We start from the raw sequence: 18,343 nt of genomic DNA on the forward strand, positions 1-18,343 counted from the left end.
CGCGTTTCAAGTAACAATATGTGAAAGCCAAATAGAAGCCAGCTGGACAGCACTGAAGGCTTGGAAAAGTGGCAATAAAGTTACCTAAAATAAAATAGATGTTTTTATTAAATAAAAATAGGATTTGTTACTATGAAAATGTGTGTACCGCAAACTTGGGTTTTATCCCATGTGTTTAATATTATGAAAGTGTGGTATTTTACTCTGATCACATATTTCCTAACTACGGTCCTGATGAAAATTCCGCTGCCAAATTAGATAACAATAGGATACCACCAAAATTGGTCGCGGCTGCCCGTTTCCCGTGTTTATATAGGGGGACGGGGGTTGTGACACACGGCCCCGTGTCTAGAGGCTATTTATGAAGTTTCGTCTATTTTAAGGAATTTATCCGGATCGGGTGGTTCCTTACTGGATGGAACAACACCGAAGTGCCTGAGATACCTTAGTTGCTCTAGATTTAGACAAGAATGCAAGAGGTTATCGGTAAGGGTGATTCCTATGCTAAATGTAGGTGGACAAGTCAAACCCTTTCCTGGGCTCTCGTTAAACAAGGTGTATGTCGAATCGCTCTGGTCTATGTATGCATCGAAGGAAGTCTATGGGGAGTCCTTCACGACACAATCGACACAGGGAAGACTATCGCTCGAGTCTTCAGCAGAGTTAGAGGTGATATCGGGAACAACGAAGTTGTTTTTATCCGAACGCGATCTCAATAATTCTGCTTGAGTATCGTCTTGAGGCGAATTAATGATATCCATCTCAAGTTCTTTTACCCAATTAAGAATTAGATCTTCCATTTGAAATTATTTATCAAGAAGCATTTCTCCTAGAAGGGTCGATTGAGAGCATTCGCGGGAGAGATAGGGATTATTTTTACTTTCGTCCCTCTTAAGGCTACAGGAAAACAATGGGTCTATATAGTGGGGCTTGTAATTTAAAAAATAGCAATTTAATTCCTCATGATTACCACCACATATTTGACACCACGTACCAAAAGAGGGCCGATAGTAAAAAAAATCAGTATCGCTCATGTTTGTGTCAGAAATTACCAACCGTCAAGATCTTACGGTTTTGTTTTCAAGAACTTACTCTTGGGCATAGGGCGTGTTGAGTGGGCACGACCCCGTGTTCAGCTACTGTCTGACTTAAAACAGGATTGCCCGTACCAAAGATTGGGCACGGGGCGTGTTCAGCGGGCACAGCCCGTGCTGAGTTCTGCAGAAGCTGAAAATTAAGAAAAATCCTAAAAAACAGAAAAATAACAAAAAATGATTAGGCCGTTGATTCCAAATTTTCTTAAAATCCTTGTGTCCCTGGCAGCGGCGCCAAAAACTTGATGTGTGTCGGTGTGTATATAATTTAAGTATATTTTTAGCCCTTTTTACACTTTAGTCAAGTTTTAAATTTATAAACACGGTATTTTACTAACACTAAACACACATATGGGCAAGTGCACCCATCGTGAGTGTAGTATAGCGTTGGTAAGATACCGAGGTCGTCCAAGGACACAAGAGCATTTAATACCGGTTTATCCTCAACGTCTAATCAAATCAAAAGTTTAGAGAAAGGCTTAAACATGAAAATAAAAACAAAAATTGCTGAAAATAAAATAAAAATAAAAACAGATAGACAAGATGAATCACTTGGATCCGACTCGCCTTTAGCGTAACCTTTGATTATTTCCGCACTTTTCCACTTTTTAAAAGATTATCTTAGTTATAGTAGTAGGCCCTCTTTTGAAGATGACGTTACCCTCAACCCAGTAGTTTGAGTCAGCAAGGATACAATTCTAAAGGGTTGGATAATTGAAAGATAATTAATTAAGTTAATGCGTAATGTGGTAGGCCCCTCTTTTGAAGGTGACGTTACCCTCAGCTAAGTAGTTCGAGTCAGCAGGGATACAATCCTAAGTAGCCGGGTTAATGTTTTAATAGTAGTTTACATATGAGGGGATCAAGAAATTCGAACCCCCGCCATCCAATACCAGTGGGTATTGAAGGAGGTCCTACTAAGCTTGACCCAGGTCCTTGCAGGATCTATACACTGAACAAGGCAAGACGCTTACCAAACCATTCCCTTAACCCCCGACTAGGTAGCCAACATATTTTCATATAGAACGTGGAGATATGAATGATGTAAATCTTTTATTTTATATAGACAGTAAAATAATGCCAAGACACCACGGACAAATAATAAGGAAGTTTCACCTTCAACATAAGAAACTAGTTATTAAAGTCATTAATACATAACCAAATAAAAAGTGCGAAAAGATTAAAAATAAAAAGTATTACATAAAATGCTTGTGTTCACCAAGTGATGAAAGAGACTTAGACAAACATGACCTTTGATTGTCAAGAACTCTTACTATCAATCTTGGATCCCGAGACTACTACACACACTCTATGATGGATGATGGATGATGGATGATGGTGGTGGATGTGGGTTGTGATAGTGATGGTGGGTGGGTGAAGTGTGAGAGAGGTGGTTTGCCAAGGGATGGTTTGCAAGTGAGCCAAGCACCCCTATTTATAGCCTGCACAGAAGCCCGGACACGGCCCCGTGTCCATTGGCACGACCCCGTTGTAACACCCCGTGTTTTCAAAAGTCAAAGTCAAAGTCAAGATTGACTTCTTTGACTGAAATTAGTCTAATTTTATTATGTGGAGTAAGTGTTATATAATCCAGTATTCTAATGTTTATCAATGCGAAATGTTAAGCAACCTTGAATAGCAGGAAGTAACAATGCGATAAAGTCAAATAATTAGTAACCAAGCTAATCAAATCATCACCAAACTCGAAACTCGAATTATGCGACATTGGTGTTAATATACGTGTGTGTGTGTGCCTTATGTGTTACTTGTGCGTGTTTACTGTATGTTATGTGTGTGGTGAGAAATTGAATAGAATCGAAACTCGAAACTCAATCGAAATCGAAGTGTGATAAATGGTGGCGAAGAGATAGTGTGAAATATAGATGCTTATATGTAGATATAGTGGTTGAGACTAAAAGTAATTTGAATAGGAAACTCTATCGTATCCGTGTCATCCTCAATCGAAATCAAAATATCAGAAATCGTCGCCCAAACACTCAAAACAGGCTGTTGATCGATCAGGCTTCAGCCGATCGAACAGCCCAACCGATCGGACAGACCGTCCGATCGAACAGGCTGTCCGATCGGGATGCCTGGCCGATCGGCCAGCCCTTTCCTCATTGGGAAGCCTATAAATAGCCCTGTCATTGTCATTCTTTCCACTTTTGGAAACTCTCTGACCGACCAGCTCGTGTTCTTCACTATTTCTCAGATTTCTCTCAATCCCGGTAAGATTTCATCCTAAATCTTGTACGTTCTTGATCTATGCACACTCCTACACCTTTCTATCTTTCAAATCTTGATTTCTAACCATGAAATCATCAAGATCTAGGTGTTCTAGGATGATGTCATCATGGTGTTCTTGAAGAACTTCATGTTTTGGCTTCAATCCACCAAGAATCACTTGGATCTGGCCGATTTCCACATAAACAAACAAGGATCCATCCCAGATCTGAACATTTACACGGTGTGAAGGATTGAAAGAAGGATTTTCCAACTTTCTTTCAACTCTTTTACACTCAATGCCTTCAAACCGGTAGAAACGGAGCTTGAGCCAACTCACTAATCCTTCTAATAGTTGTGTGGTTCAAGATTCGGATTCTATCTACGAGGTTCACCGATTTCGAGTTAAACTTTAAACTCCGTTCCGAACCATTCACCGGCCGGACTTGGGTGATTCCTGTCCGAGCGGGGGAAACAAGTAAGAACGAAGGTTCGATGGTCCAGCTCGTTGTCAAAATACCTCGATATAACGACAAACAATTCAAAACAAGCCAAGTGTTAGACGAACAGGATGACCAGGTCAGGAAGCTGACCGATCGGTCTGACTGTCTAAACGGACTGCCCAGCCGATCGGACATGCCAGTCGACCGACCGACCGGGCCACACACTTCAACAAGTTTATAAAGTCTAGTATTGAACGAAGTACTGATCGATCGAACTACGGTTTGGTTGAATTACTCTTCGGATCATGAGATACTATGCTTCAACACTTAATCGATTTTCAACTCGTTCGAAGCAGTTGAATGTCGACCGATCGAACATACCGTCCGATCAGGTGACACCTTGCTGAGAACTGGTTTACTGAAGTACCTAACCGATCGGTTAAGTCGGCCGATCGAAAAATGTTTTAAAATACTGCAACAAAAACCTCAAAAGTTCAAACCATCATACATAAACACATCCTACACAAAGGAAGAAACAATCCACTTGAACAACCCAACCGATCGAGCCTACCGGCCGACCGAACAGGCTGTCCGAGCGGACTGTCCAACCGAACGAATAAGCCGTCCGATCGAACCTACTGTTCGATCGACCAGGTTGTTCGACCCATCAACACTTGTTTCCATTTTATGCGTTACTCATCGTTGTGCTAACAACTATTCAGGCTAACCTAACTCTCAAGCGCTCCCTTCAATCCATCAATCAATCACTGTGAGTATACTCGAACCCTTTTTGCTTTAGCACTTTTGGGTGTTACCTACGTTACTTATCTAAATCACAATCGAACACACTACTCAATTACTTTAAACGCTAACCGTTCTGCATGTATTACGTGACTAAATGAATGCTTGTTGTTATGTTTACACGTGGAATGCTGTCTACCTGCCTTAACGACGTAGTACTATAGTTTGGACACAACACCCGTTTACACGGGGGTTGTTAAGGACAATTACTTGCATGGATTACGGTGGTAGTCCTGTATTGTGAACTGTCTCGGACAGTCAACCCGCAGTCATTGGTATCAATAGATCCATGTCGATAATTAACATGCTTCATTTTCCTCTGTGTACGTGCTGGTTATGCGTAAACTATTTCGAACTCTATATGCTATTATCAAACTTGTATGCTCACCTTTACATCATATGTATTGACTTTATTTTAACATATGTGACAGGTGTTTAAGATGCATTCTTGCTAGGGAAGCGAGGCTAGAATAAAGCTCTAGAGCCCCCCAACAAATAGTTGTCTGTAGTGGTCAAACTAGGGGTCTTTAGAAGCAGAAAAAACAATATTTATTTTTACATTTGAATCTGAGTTGTCGGAATGGAATATTTGACTAGATGTTATCTGTAATAATTTGTTTTACTATTTGGGATACGGTATGGGACGTATTATCTAAACTAAATAGTAATGATAGTTGTTGTGGAAACTTCTAGACAATCTGTTTCGCCCAGTGGCATGCCCCGATGATTCCGCCATCGGTTGGGGTGTGACACCCGTGTCCACCTATCTTCTCTTTCTTCATTAAATGCAGTTTGTCCGCATTAGTTGACCACGCCCCCGTGTCCGCTAGGCATGACCCCGTGTGCAGAAGCGTATATGTACTATCAAGATTTTCTTAGATTCTGCGAATCTTAGCGTTGACCACGGCCCCGTGTCCGCTGGGCACGCCCCCGTGTTAGGTGATAGAAGCTTCTACAACTTTGTCTTTTATGCGGACATTTGGGCATGCCCCCGTGTTCATTGGGCACGGGGTGTGTTCAACCTTCTGATCTCTTCTTTTTTTCTTGCGAAGATGCTGTCGAGGGGTCGGGTATGCCACGTTTATTCCTTTTCTTGTATTATTGTTAGATTTGGCTGCATTTTTGCTTCTTTTGTTCATTTAAGCTCTTTTAATCCTGAAAATACAAAAGGAAGACAAAAGCACACTTTTTCTGACATTAGCACTAAAAAGGGTTAGTTTTATGCCACATTTGATGTAATTTATATGTTGCATTTTGCACACAACAAATACCCCCTCACTTGAATCTTTGCTTGTCCTCAAGCAAAACTCTTTATAATGTGGCTTACACTCCCAAATCGAATGGGTAGAAGAGAAGGTTTTTGGGCTTGTCTTGAGTGACGGGATTCCAAGATTTTTGTTAGGTTTTATTTTTATGTTATTTACAATCCTATTCGTTATGATTTATTTAGAACATTACATAAGAGAAATTATTTATTTAGGCATAACATACCTTTTTAAAATTCCATTTATATACAAGTTCACATACCTCATGGGAGATCATTCAACACTCGGCCGAAGATATATTTTTGTGAAACACTCGGGACCGGCATGGAACTTACTTCTACCATATGCTTGCCAAGCAATCAATCCTCCTCCTTTTTAACTATACACCTTTGTAAATATCAAGAGGACTTTTGGGGGAAGGGTTAGGCTTGGGTTAAAGGTAGGTGGTTGGGTTAGTGGTTAGTAGAAAAGGGTGAAAGGCGTAAAAAGGGGAAGGGTTAGTCAGGATCAAAAAATAAATTCTTTAAATCAAAATCGAGCATCTGTTGCTGACTATTATCATAAACTTAATATTATGTGGAAACAGTTCGATCAAACGGTTCAATTGCCTCCATGTCATGCTAGGCTTCAAAAGAATTTAATGATTTCAACCATCTAATAAAAACTTATGCAGTTTTTAATGGGTCTTGATGATGAGTATCAACAAGTTAGGACAAATCTTTTAACAAGTGATCCCCTTCCCTATTTTAAATCTGCGTTTGCTACTATTTTAAGGGAAGGGTCTCATCAAAATTCAAAACTTTCTTCAAAAAATCAGGCACAAAACTTTGGATTTATGGCTAAAACAAATCAGAATTTTGATAATAAGAAAAAAATCTAATAGAGGTCCTAATCCTAACTTGAAGTGTACTCATTGTAATAAGATTGGTCACACGGTGGATAGATGTTTTGAAATTGTTTGGTATCCACCGAACTGCAAATCTAAAGATGGTCAGCGGAACAAGTTCTCTAATTTTAATAGTCATATGTCTTCTAAACCTGCCCCTGACCCCTATTCTTCTACTACTACTCTAACACCTGAGCAAGTATCAAAGTTGTTAGGTTTGTTGAATGAAAAAACCGGGGAAAACTCTCAAGGTGCTAATATGGGAGGTAATATCTTTTGTGCTAATGTTTTTAAACGAGATTTTGGTTTTTCTAATAATGATTCTAGTTCTAACGGGTATAATTGGGTGATTGGCTCTAGTGCGAATCAGCACATGGTTATGTCTGAAAAAGATATTTTTAACAAAATTGATGTTTCTGAATACAATATTAAAATTAAACACCCAAATGGCACTGATGCTACTATAACCAAAATTGATAACTTTAGATTGAGTGATATGGTAATCTTGTATGATGTGCTTGTTGTGCCAGAGTATCATGTGAATCTTATGTCTGTCTATAAACTTGCTAAAGATAACAAATTGCAAGTCATTTTTAATGAAACGAACTGTTATATTCAGGATTCTCACACAAAGAGCACCCTGGTGACTGGTAATCAAGTTGATGGTCTTTACTTTTGTAGTAATGCCTCTGAACCACTAACAATGTGTTTTAATAGTTATGACTCTATGAACCTATGGCATTCTAGGTTAGGACATCCATCTAATCCTGTTCTCGATATTCTTAAGGAAAGTTTAAACCTAAACATTATCAGACCGATCATCCATGTGAAATCTGTCATAGAGCTAAAAAACATAGAGACCCGTTTCCATTAAGTGACCATAAATCTATGGAAATAGGAGAACTTGTTCATCTAGACGTATCGGGGCCATATAGGATTCAAAGTAGAGAAGGATACAGATACTTCTTAACTATAGTGGATGACTATTCACGTGCTATTTGGATTTTTTTATTAAAACATAAAAAAGATGTTTTTGAAAATGTGGAACTTTTCTTTAATTTAATAAAAAATCAATTTGGAAAAACTATTAAAACCTTTAGAAGCAATAATGGTACCGAATTTGTGAATGGTAAAATGCATAATTTTCTAAGTAAAAATGGAATCCTTCATCAAACCACATGTCCATACACTCCACAACAGAATGGAATAGTCGAAACAAAGCATAGGCACCTATTAAACATTGCTAGATCTTTGTTATTCCAAGGGGGCCTACCCCTTAGTTTTTGGTCTGAGTGTATTCTAACTGCCACTTATTTTCTAAACAGGACACCTTCCTCCATATTAAATGGTAAGTCTCCGTATGAGTTAATTCATGGCTTCAAACCCTCTCTTAATCATCTTCGTAACTTCGGTTGTCTTTGTTTTAGTACCGTATTAAATAACTCAGATAAATTCGAATTTCATGCTGAAAAATGTGTTTTTTAGGATATTCAAATATAAAAAAAGGATATAAGTTGTGGAGTCTTGATCAAAATAAAATATTTTCTCAAGGGATGTGAAATTTTATGAAAATATTTTTCCTTTTAAAGAAAATAAAAGTTTGGGTCAAAATGATTCTAGCTTCGATTTGAACTTAAATACTCTAAACTTTTTTAATCTATATGACACTAAAGGGTATGAGGATGATAAAAGACCCGATGATGATGGGAGGGTCATGAGTGACAATACTAGTAATGATCAGGAACCTCCAAGAAATGATAGAACTGAAGGTTATGCTACTGTACAACAACCTCATAGTTCGAGTCAGAATCTTGGAGAAACTGACACTTCTGGTAATATCAATGAAAAAGTCACACCTCCTGGGGGCACGGTTCAACCTACAATAACTAGGAGATCTACCAGAAATGTGCCCGTCCCAAAAAAATTGCAAGATTACGTGGTAGAAGGAAAAGTCAAATATGGTCTTGAAAAAGTTGTTAATTATTCTAATTCGTCCATTGAAAACATGTGTTTTTCATCCGCTTTAAATAAGAGTGTTGAACCTAGGACATATGGTGAGCCTATCTTAGATCCAAATTGGGTTCGTGCTATGAATGAGGAGATGGAAGCCTTATTTAGAAATAACACATGGAACCTAGTTGAGCTACCCGCTGGTAGAAAACCTTTAGGATGTAAGTGGGTCTACAAGATAAAGTATAGATCTACGGGTGAAATAGAACGATATAAAGCTAGGCTTGTCGCTAAGGGATATAGTCAAAAGGAGGGAATTGATTTTGATGAGACGTTCTCCCCTGTAGCTAAAATGGTTACCATCAGATGCATCATAAGTCTTGCTGTTTAAAGAGATTGGCCTCTCTTTCAACTTGATATTAATAATGCTTTTTTGTATGGAGAACTAAATGAAGATGTCCATATGTGTCTCCCTGAAGGGTACTACTCAAAAAATGAAACAAAAGTTTTCAATTTAGAAAAATCCTTGTATGGGTTGAAACATGCTCCACGTATGTGGAATGAAAAACTTGTTAGTGTTTTAAATGATCTTTGTTTTAAACAGAGTAAGTGTGATCACTCATTGTTCATCAAGTCCTCTGGTTCTATCTTTCATCGTCATCCTCGTGTATGTTGATGACATTGTCTTAACTGGAAATGATATAAACGAAATAAAAAAGGTTAAATCTTTGTTACAAACCAAATTTCTTATTAAAGATCTGGGTGAGTTAAAGTATTTTCTAGGCATTGAAGTTATTAAATCTGATTCTAGAATTTGTTTGTCTCAAAGGAAATATTGTACTGAGTTACTTACAGAGTACGGTCTTACAGGGTGCAAACCCGTTGCTACTCCCATTGAACTTAATTACTCTATCGTTAAATCTTGCATGAATACTGAAACATTGTCGGATATAACTGGGTACCAAAGGCTAATAGGAAAGTTAATTTATTTATCCCATACCAGACCTGATATATCATATACTATTCAATACTTAAGTCAGTTTATGCACAGCCCTTCCAAATGCCATCTACAAATTGCTTTACGATTATTGAGATATCTCAAGAACTCTCCAGGTAAAGGAATTCTTTTCTCAAAAAGTTCGTCTTTTGATCTTGTTGCATACTTTGACTCCGATTGGGGAAAATGTGTTGAATCCAGAAGGTCAGTTACCGGTTTTTGTATTTTTTAGGAATTTTTCTCGTTTCTTGGAAAAGTAAGAAGCAAGGAACCATGTCACGGTCATCTACTGAAGCAGAATACCGTGCCATGTGCTCCACCACATGTGAAGTCCCGTGGCTAGTTAATATTTTAAAGGAACTTAAAGTTGAAATTAAACTCCATGTTCCCTTGATTTGTGACAATTCTGCAGCAATGTGACAACTCGAGTTTCTGACTTTCACTTTCGCATTAAATGCGCGTTGACTTTGACTGTTTAGTTGTTTGGATTGTGGACTTGAAATTGTACGAGTTGTGTTTTAAATGAAACGTATTGTCATTTTTGCCTATATGTGATTACTTGCTGTGGTAGAAAATAATGTTAGAATTATTATTAAAACACTTAATCTAGACCACGAAACATGACCTACAGTTCGAAGGATCTCGAAACATATCCTTCGATTCGAAGGATCAACTTTCGGTCCGAAGGATCTCGAAACATATCCTTCGACCAAGGACCCTATCCTTCGACATCTTTCGGCCCAGCCTTTCTAATGGGCTTGGCCCATTTCTGTGATACGTTTAAATACGTGAATGCATGTAGTCGGCAGTCACTTTCAACCCTAGAGCCTTTCTGTGAGTGACGGCAATTTGGAACTTTCGAAGCTTGCTTTAGTTTTCGATTCACCTCGGTTAGTATCCAAGCATTTGCATGATTATTTAATTGTTATCCTTGCTAACTGTTAATCGAATACATGATTCATTAATATATATACATAATGCCTGACCTCATGTTTGAATCCTTGCTTATTGATGATGTTGATTATGGTAAACGAAAACGAAACAAGGGAACACGGTTTGGGTTAGTTTAAACACAAAGATCAAAACCTGCTATCGATTAGGGCCTTTGGTATTCTGTTCGGATTATTAATCAACATTATAGATCGATTGTAGTGAGGAATCGTGCTCGTATGATACTCGTTATGTAGATGTACTGTTAAGTTTTGGTACCTGTTGTGATTTGTTTGGACATGCATGATCGATGATGATTGTTAATGATGATGACGGCTGTAGATGATTAGGGTTTCTGTTTCTGTAATTGACTGCGTGATATCCGTAACTGATTGTGATCAAACGTAACTGATATGTATCGAAAGATACTTGCTACTCGAAACATAGTTGTTGTCGAAAGATGCTTGTTAGTCGAACCATAGTAGCGTTGACCGAAGGATAGCTTTGACCGAAACATAATTAGGTTGAACGAAAGATGACAGTTGGTCGAAAGATGGCATTGGTTCGAAACATAACATTCGGTCCGAAGGATAACTGTGATAACTGTTTGTCGAAAGATCACTAATGTACCGAAAGATAAGGGTGGATCGAAAGATATATAATTATGAACATATTTTGAATGATTGGAATGTATGTTTGATTTATTTGGCATGCCATGCTGGTGATGAATGTTAACATTTGTATTCGTGCGCACTAGCTGATGATTTAATGTGAAATAATACGTGTTGTGCCGATATGCAAACTGACTGTTATGTGAACATTAAATTGCATGCGTATCACTGTGAACATGAACTGATTTGTTATACGTGCATACAATAGGACTTGATTAATTTCTTGTGAGTGCATAACCTAGCATACCGAGCAAACCAAGGTGAGTTCACACAGCCAAGGCATGGGTTCCCAGGGTGGGAATGGGTTGGATGATTGTTTGTGCATGCTTAAATGATACTTGTCGAACTGCCTTCGCACACACCCTGGTTGGTAAAGACTATGGTCGCGAACGAACTACTCAACTGCCTTCGCACACACCCTGGTCGGTAAAGACTATGGTCGCGAACGAACTGATCAATTGCCTTCGCACACACCCTGGTCGGTAAAGACTACGGTCGCGAAATAACGAACCTAATCTTCGCACACATGCCTGTGAGGCCGCGATGGAACTGATACGATATGAAACTTAATTGAACAAACGCACTATTACCCAAACTAAACTATTAACTGTGAACTCGCTCAACTAGTTTGTTGATTATCTGCTGCATGCCTTGCAGGACCTTAGGTACATAATGGAGCTTGCACAAGGAAGGAGCAGGTCGTTGTGGGAATTGGATCGCGAACGTTAATTGTATTCATAACTACATTTGAGAATTTTATTACTATGCTTCCGCTACTTAAACAATGTTTGGTTTTGAAACATCAGTCATATCTTAATGAATTGTACTAACTACTTTTGATTATTAAATACTATGTTTGATATGATTGATGGCTTGATCCTGGTCAGTCACGCTCCCAAGCGGTGATACTCCGCAGGTGGATTTTGGGGGTGTGACAGATTGGTATCAGAGCCATTGGTTATAGAGAACTTGGTTTTAATATGGAAAAAACGTTTTTATTAAAACCAGACTATAACCAGAACAGTGCTCTCAACAATCCACAACGACGCTTCGCTCCACGTGCAAGACTCAACTTCTTAGGTAATAAGGTTTATGTTTATTGCCTACATGCTAGAATTTGCATAGAACTTTGCTCGTAGTATGCTTACATTACCTTGCTCACAACTTGACATTGCATGAGAATACTTATGTGCTTACACTCTTCTGTCATCGCACTATTCGCGAACCTTTCTCACTTATGTTGCCTTTGATGTGAAGATCAATGGCCGCACGAATTACCATGACTCAAGCCCAGCTAGAGGCTCTCGTTGCTGCGGCAGTTGCAGCCGCCCAAGCAGGTAGTATACCCTGCAGTATAGACACTAGGATCTTTAGATCCTACATTAATTCTCGTACTTAACTTTGCCCTATTCGTACACAATAGGTCAACCCGCTCAGCAACAACCTGGGTGCACCTTCAAGAATTTTATGGAATGTCGTCCTAGCTCGTTCAGTGGCACGGAAGGAGCAGTTGGACTCCTCCACTGGTTTGAAAAGCTCGAGTCGGTTTTCGAAATGTGTGAATGCCCTGAGGCTCGCAGGGTGAAGTTCGCCACTGGCACACTTGAAGGGATTGCGCTCACTTGGTGGAACGCACAAGTGCAGATCTTAGGGTTGGCAGCTGCTAACGCCACACCCTGGAATGATTTCAAAGAACTGATCAAGAGGGAATACTACACTAGAGAAGACATACACAAGTTGGAGGACGAGTTGTATAACTTGAAAATGGTTGGTTCGGAAATCGAAGCTTACACCAAGAGATCAAATGAGTTGGCTGTGTTATGTCCAACTATGGTGGACCCTCCATACAAGCGTATTGAGTTGTACCTCAAAGGTTTGGCACCGGAAATACAGAGCCACGTTACCTCGGCTAACCTCAACAATATCCAGGAAATACAGCGTCTCGCTCATCGCATCACCGATCAGGCAGTGGATCAGAATAAACTGCCAAAGCGTGTCGGCGCTACTGCTACAGTCATTCCAGCTGCTACTTCTGCTACACCCAGCGACAACAAGAGAAAATGGGATGGGGATTCCAGCAGGGGATCAGTGTCTGTTCAGTCCCAAACTCAGCAACGTCGCACCAACGATTACCAGAGTCCGAGTCAGCAATCATCGGGAAGTCAGGGACAACGTGGTTATCAGGGAAATCATCCGTGGTGCAACAGGTGCAACAAACACCACAGTGGAAGATGTCGGAAAGATCGCTGTCAAAGATGCCACAAGATGGGCCATGAGGCCAAAGATTGTAGAAGCGCGCGACCAGTAAACCAGAACCAGCAACTCCCACCGCCAGCTCCACAGAATCAGCAGCAGCAGCCACAGCGTGGAAATCGGGGATGTTTCCAGTGTGGGGCTGAAGGTCATTACAAACGCGATTGCCCTCAGTTGAACCAGAATCGCAACAACAACAACAACAACCAGGGCAACGGAAATAACAACAATCAGGGTAATGGTAACAACAACAACGGGGGAAACAACAACAACAACGGCAATGAAGCTCGTGGTCGTGCTTTTGTGTTGGGTCGAGGAGATGCCGTGAATGATCCCAATGTGGTTATGGGTAAGTTTCTTCTCGACGATATTTATGTTACTGTCTTATTTGATTCGGGTGCTGATACAAGCTATATGTCATTGAAAATGAGTAAATTATTAAAACGTACACCAACACCTCTAGACACCAAACACGTCGTAGAACTAGCCAATGGTAAAAGTGTAGAAGCCGCACAGGTAGTCAAGGGTTGTAGTATTGTTCTAGCGGGTCAGACTTTCTCGATTGATCTCATACCCATAGTTTTGGGTAGTTTCGACGTCGTCATCGGTATGGATTGGTTGTCCCAACATCACGCGGAGATCTTATGCAAAGAAAAAGTTATTCGTATTCCTCGCTCCAGTCAGGAACCTCTCGAAGTACAAGGTGATAAGAGTGGTGCTGTGGCTGGCATCATCTCTTACTTAAAGGCGCAGAAATGTTTACGAAAGGGACATACTGCCATTCTGGCACTTGTCACTGACGCATCAGCAAAGGAAAGGAAGCTGGAGGATATACCAGTTGTGCGTGATTTTCCTCAAGTGTTTCCTGAAGATTTACCTGGTTTACCTCCTCATCGTCAAGTTGAGTTTCAGATTGAGTTAACTCCTGGAGCAGCACCAATAGCCCGCGCACCGTATCGATTAGCTCCAACCGAACTGGAAGAACTGTCGAAGCAGTTACAAGAGCTCTTGGAAAAGGGCTTTATTCGTCCAAGCTCTTCGCCTTGGGGAGCTCCAGTGTTATTTGTGAAAAAGAAGGATGGCACTTTCAGAATGTGCATCGATTATCGCGAGCTGAACAAGGTCACAGTGAAGAACCGTTATCCTCTTCCGCGCATAGATGACCTATTCGACCAGTTGCAAGGGTCGTGTTACTATTCCAAGATTGATTTAAGGTCAGGGTATCATCAGCTGAGAGTCCGGGATGAGGACGTCTCCAAAACCGCTTTCAGAACTCGTTACGGACACTATGAGTTTCTTGTCATGCCATTCGGGCTTACGAACGCGCCAGCAGTCTTCATGGATCTTATGAACAGGGTGTGCAAACCGTATCTTGATAAGTTTGTTATCGTCTTCATCGACGACATTTTGATTTACTCCAAGAATCAGGAGGAGCACGAGCAGCACTTACGCCTTATCTTGGAACTTCTTCGAAAGGAGCAACTGTACGCAAAGTTTTCAAAATGCGACTTCTGGCTTCGTGAAGTCCACTTCTTAGGCCATGTGGTGAACAAGGATGGGATTCATGTTGATCCATCCAAGGTTGATTCGATCAGAAACTGGCCAGCACCGCGTACACCGACAGAAATACGCCAATTCTTGGGTTTGGCGGGTTACTACAGGCGATTTATTAAAGACTTCTCAAAGATCGCGCAGCCGCTCACTATGTTAACACAGAAAGGTGTCGTTTACAGATGGGGTAATACGCAAGAGACCGCTTTTCAGTACTTAAAGGATAGGCTTTGCAGCGCACCTATTCTCTCATTGCCAGAGGGCACAGATGACTTCGTGGTTTATTGTGACGCATCGATACAGGGGCTTGGTTGCGTATTGATGCAGCGGGATAAAGTTATAGCATACGCCTCTCGGCAACTCAAGGTTCATGAACGGAATTATACGACGCACGATTTAGAGCTGGGAGCTGTTGTTTTCGCGCTTAAGATATGGCGACACTACCTGTACGGTACCAGGTGCACGATTTACACCGATCACAGGAGTCTCGAGCATATTCTTAAGCAAAAGGATTTGAATATGCGTCAACGGAGATGGGTTGAACTTCTAAACGACTATGAATGCGCCATCAAGTATCATCCAGGCAAGGCCAATGTTGTGGCTGATGCCCTCAGTCGGAAAGACACTCTACCTAAGCGCGTGCGAGCGCTACAGCTTACTATTCAGTCCAGTCTTCCTGCACAGATACGAGCTGCTCAGTTAGAAGCACTGAAACCCGAAAACGTTAAAGCTGAAGCCTTACGCGGCTCAAGGCAACGCATGGAACAAAGGGAAGACGGCGCCTACTATGTAACGGGGCGTATTTGGGTCCCACTTTATGGCGGTTTACGCGAGCTTGTAATGGATGAAGCTCACAAGTCTCGCTATTCGGTACATCCAGGGGCGGATAAAATGTACCACGACATCAGCACTACTTATTGGTGGCCTAGTATGAAGGCTCACATCGCTACGTACGTTGGAAAATGCTTAACCTGTGCGAGAGTCAAGGTTGAATATCAGAAACCAGCTGGTCTACTTCAGCAGCCCAAGATACCGCAGTGGAAATGGGAAGAAATTTCCATGGATTTCGTTACGGGCTTACCTAGATCCCACCGTGGGAATGACACTATTTGGGTGATCGTTGATCGACTCACAAAGTCTGCTCACTTCTTGGCTATCAAAGAAACGGATAAGTTTTCTACCTTAGCAGACATCTACTTGAAAGAGGTTGTTTCGAGGCACGGAGTGCCCACTTCCATTATTTCGGATCGCGATGCACGATTCACGTCAGAGCTTTGGCAAGCGATGCACAAATCCTTCGGATCACGATTAGACATGAGCACAGCATATCATCCTCAGACGGATGGGCAGTCTGAGCGAACTATCCAAACTCTAGAAGACATGCTTCGAGCGTGTGTCATCGATTTCGGCAACGGCTGGGAAAAACACCTCCCTTTAGTGGAGTTTTCATACAATAACAGTTACCACACCAGCATTCAAGCCGCTCCATTTGAGGCATTGTACGGACGTAAATGCCGGTCACCTCTCTGTTGGGCAGAGGTGGGGGATAGTCAAATTACGGGTCCAGAGATTGTTGTGGACGCCACAGAAAAGATAGCACAGATACGGCAACGCATGGCGGCAGCACGCGACCGTCAGAAAGCCTACGCGGACAAGCGTAGAAAGCCATTGGAATTTGAGGTCGGGGACCGGGTTTTATTAAAAGTTTCACCCTGGAAGGGTGTGGTTCGATTTGGTAAACGAGGCAAACTGAATCCGCGGTACGTCGGACCATTCGAAATCTTAGAAAAGATTGGCAAAGTAGCCTACAGATTAAACCTACCAGCTGAACTCGGTGCAGTTCACAATGTATTTCACGTGTCGAATCTGAAGAAATGCCTATCAGATGAGACCCTTATAGTTCCTTTTAAGGAACTCACTATCGACGAGCGGTTGCAGTTCGTCGAGGAACCAGTTGAAATCACGGACCGGGATGTTAAGGTCCTCAAACACAAGAGAATCCCTCTTGTTCGAGTTCGTTGGAACTCCCAGCGTGGTCCAGAGTATACCTGGGAACGCGAAGATCAGATGAAAGAAAAGTATCCCCAGTTATTCGAAACCAATGCATCCACTTCTGAGGCTGAAGCTACTACTACTGAATTTCGGGACGAAATTCCAAATCAACGGGGGGATGATGTGACACCCCAGGAAAACCAGTGAACGATGTAACTTACCTAGCTTCCTCAGTGAGTGCGTATCAAATTTCGGGACGAAATTTCTTTTAAGTTGGGGATAATGTGACAACTCGAGTTTCTGACTTTCACTTTCGCATTAAATGCGCGTTGACTTTGACTGTTTAGTTGTTTGGATTGTGGACTTGAAATTGTACGAGTTGTGTTTTAAATGAAACGTATTGTCATTTTTGCCTATATGTGATTACTTGCTGTGGTAGAAAATAATGTTAGAATTATTATTAAAACACTTAATCTAGACCACGAAACATGACCTACAGTTCGAAGGATCTCGAAACATATCCTTCGATTCGAAGGATCAACTTTCGGTCCGAAGGATCTCGAAACATATCCTTCGACCAAGGACCCTATCCTTCGACATCTTTCGGCCCAGCCTTTCTAATGGGCTTGGCCCATTTCTGTGATACGTTTAAATACGTGAATGCATGTAGTCGGCAGTCACTTTCAACCCTAGAGCCTTTCTGTGAGTGACGGCAATTTGGAACTTTCGAAGCTTGCTTTAGTTTTCGATTCACCTCGGTTAGTATCCAAGCATTTGCATGATTATTTAATTGTTATCCTTGCTAACTGTTAATCGAATACATGATTCATTAATATATATACATAATGCTTGACCTCATGTTTGAATCCTTGCTTATTGATGATGTTGATTATGGTAAACGAAAACGAAACAAGGGAACACGGTTTGGGTTAGTTTAAACACAAAGATCAAAACCTGCTATCGATTAGGGCCTTTGGTATTCTGTTCGGATTATTAATCAACATTATAGATCGATTGTAGTGAGGAATCGTGCTCGTATGATACTCGTTATGTAGATGTACTGTTAAGTTTTGGTACCTGTTGTGATTTGTTTGGACATGCATGATCGATGATGATTGTTAATGATGATGACGGCTGTAGATGATTAGGGTTTCTGTTTCTGTAATTGACTGCGTGATATCCGTAACTGATTGTGATCAAACGTAACTGATATGTATCGAAAGATACTTGCTACTCGAAACATAGTTGTTGTCGAAAGATGCTTGTTAGTCGAACCATAGTAGCGTT

This window comes from Helianthus annuus, chromosome 9 (genome assembly GCF_002127325.2).
Source record: "Helianthus annuus cultivar XRQ/B chromosome 9, HanXRQr2.0-SUNRISE, whole genome shotgun sequence".
In the NCBI taxonomy this organism is placed as follows: Eukaryota; Viridiplantae; Streptophyta; class Magnoliopsida; order Asterales; family Asteraceae; genus Helianthus; species Helianthus annuus.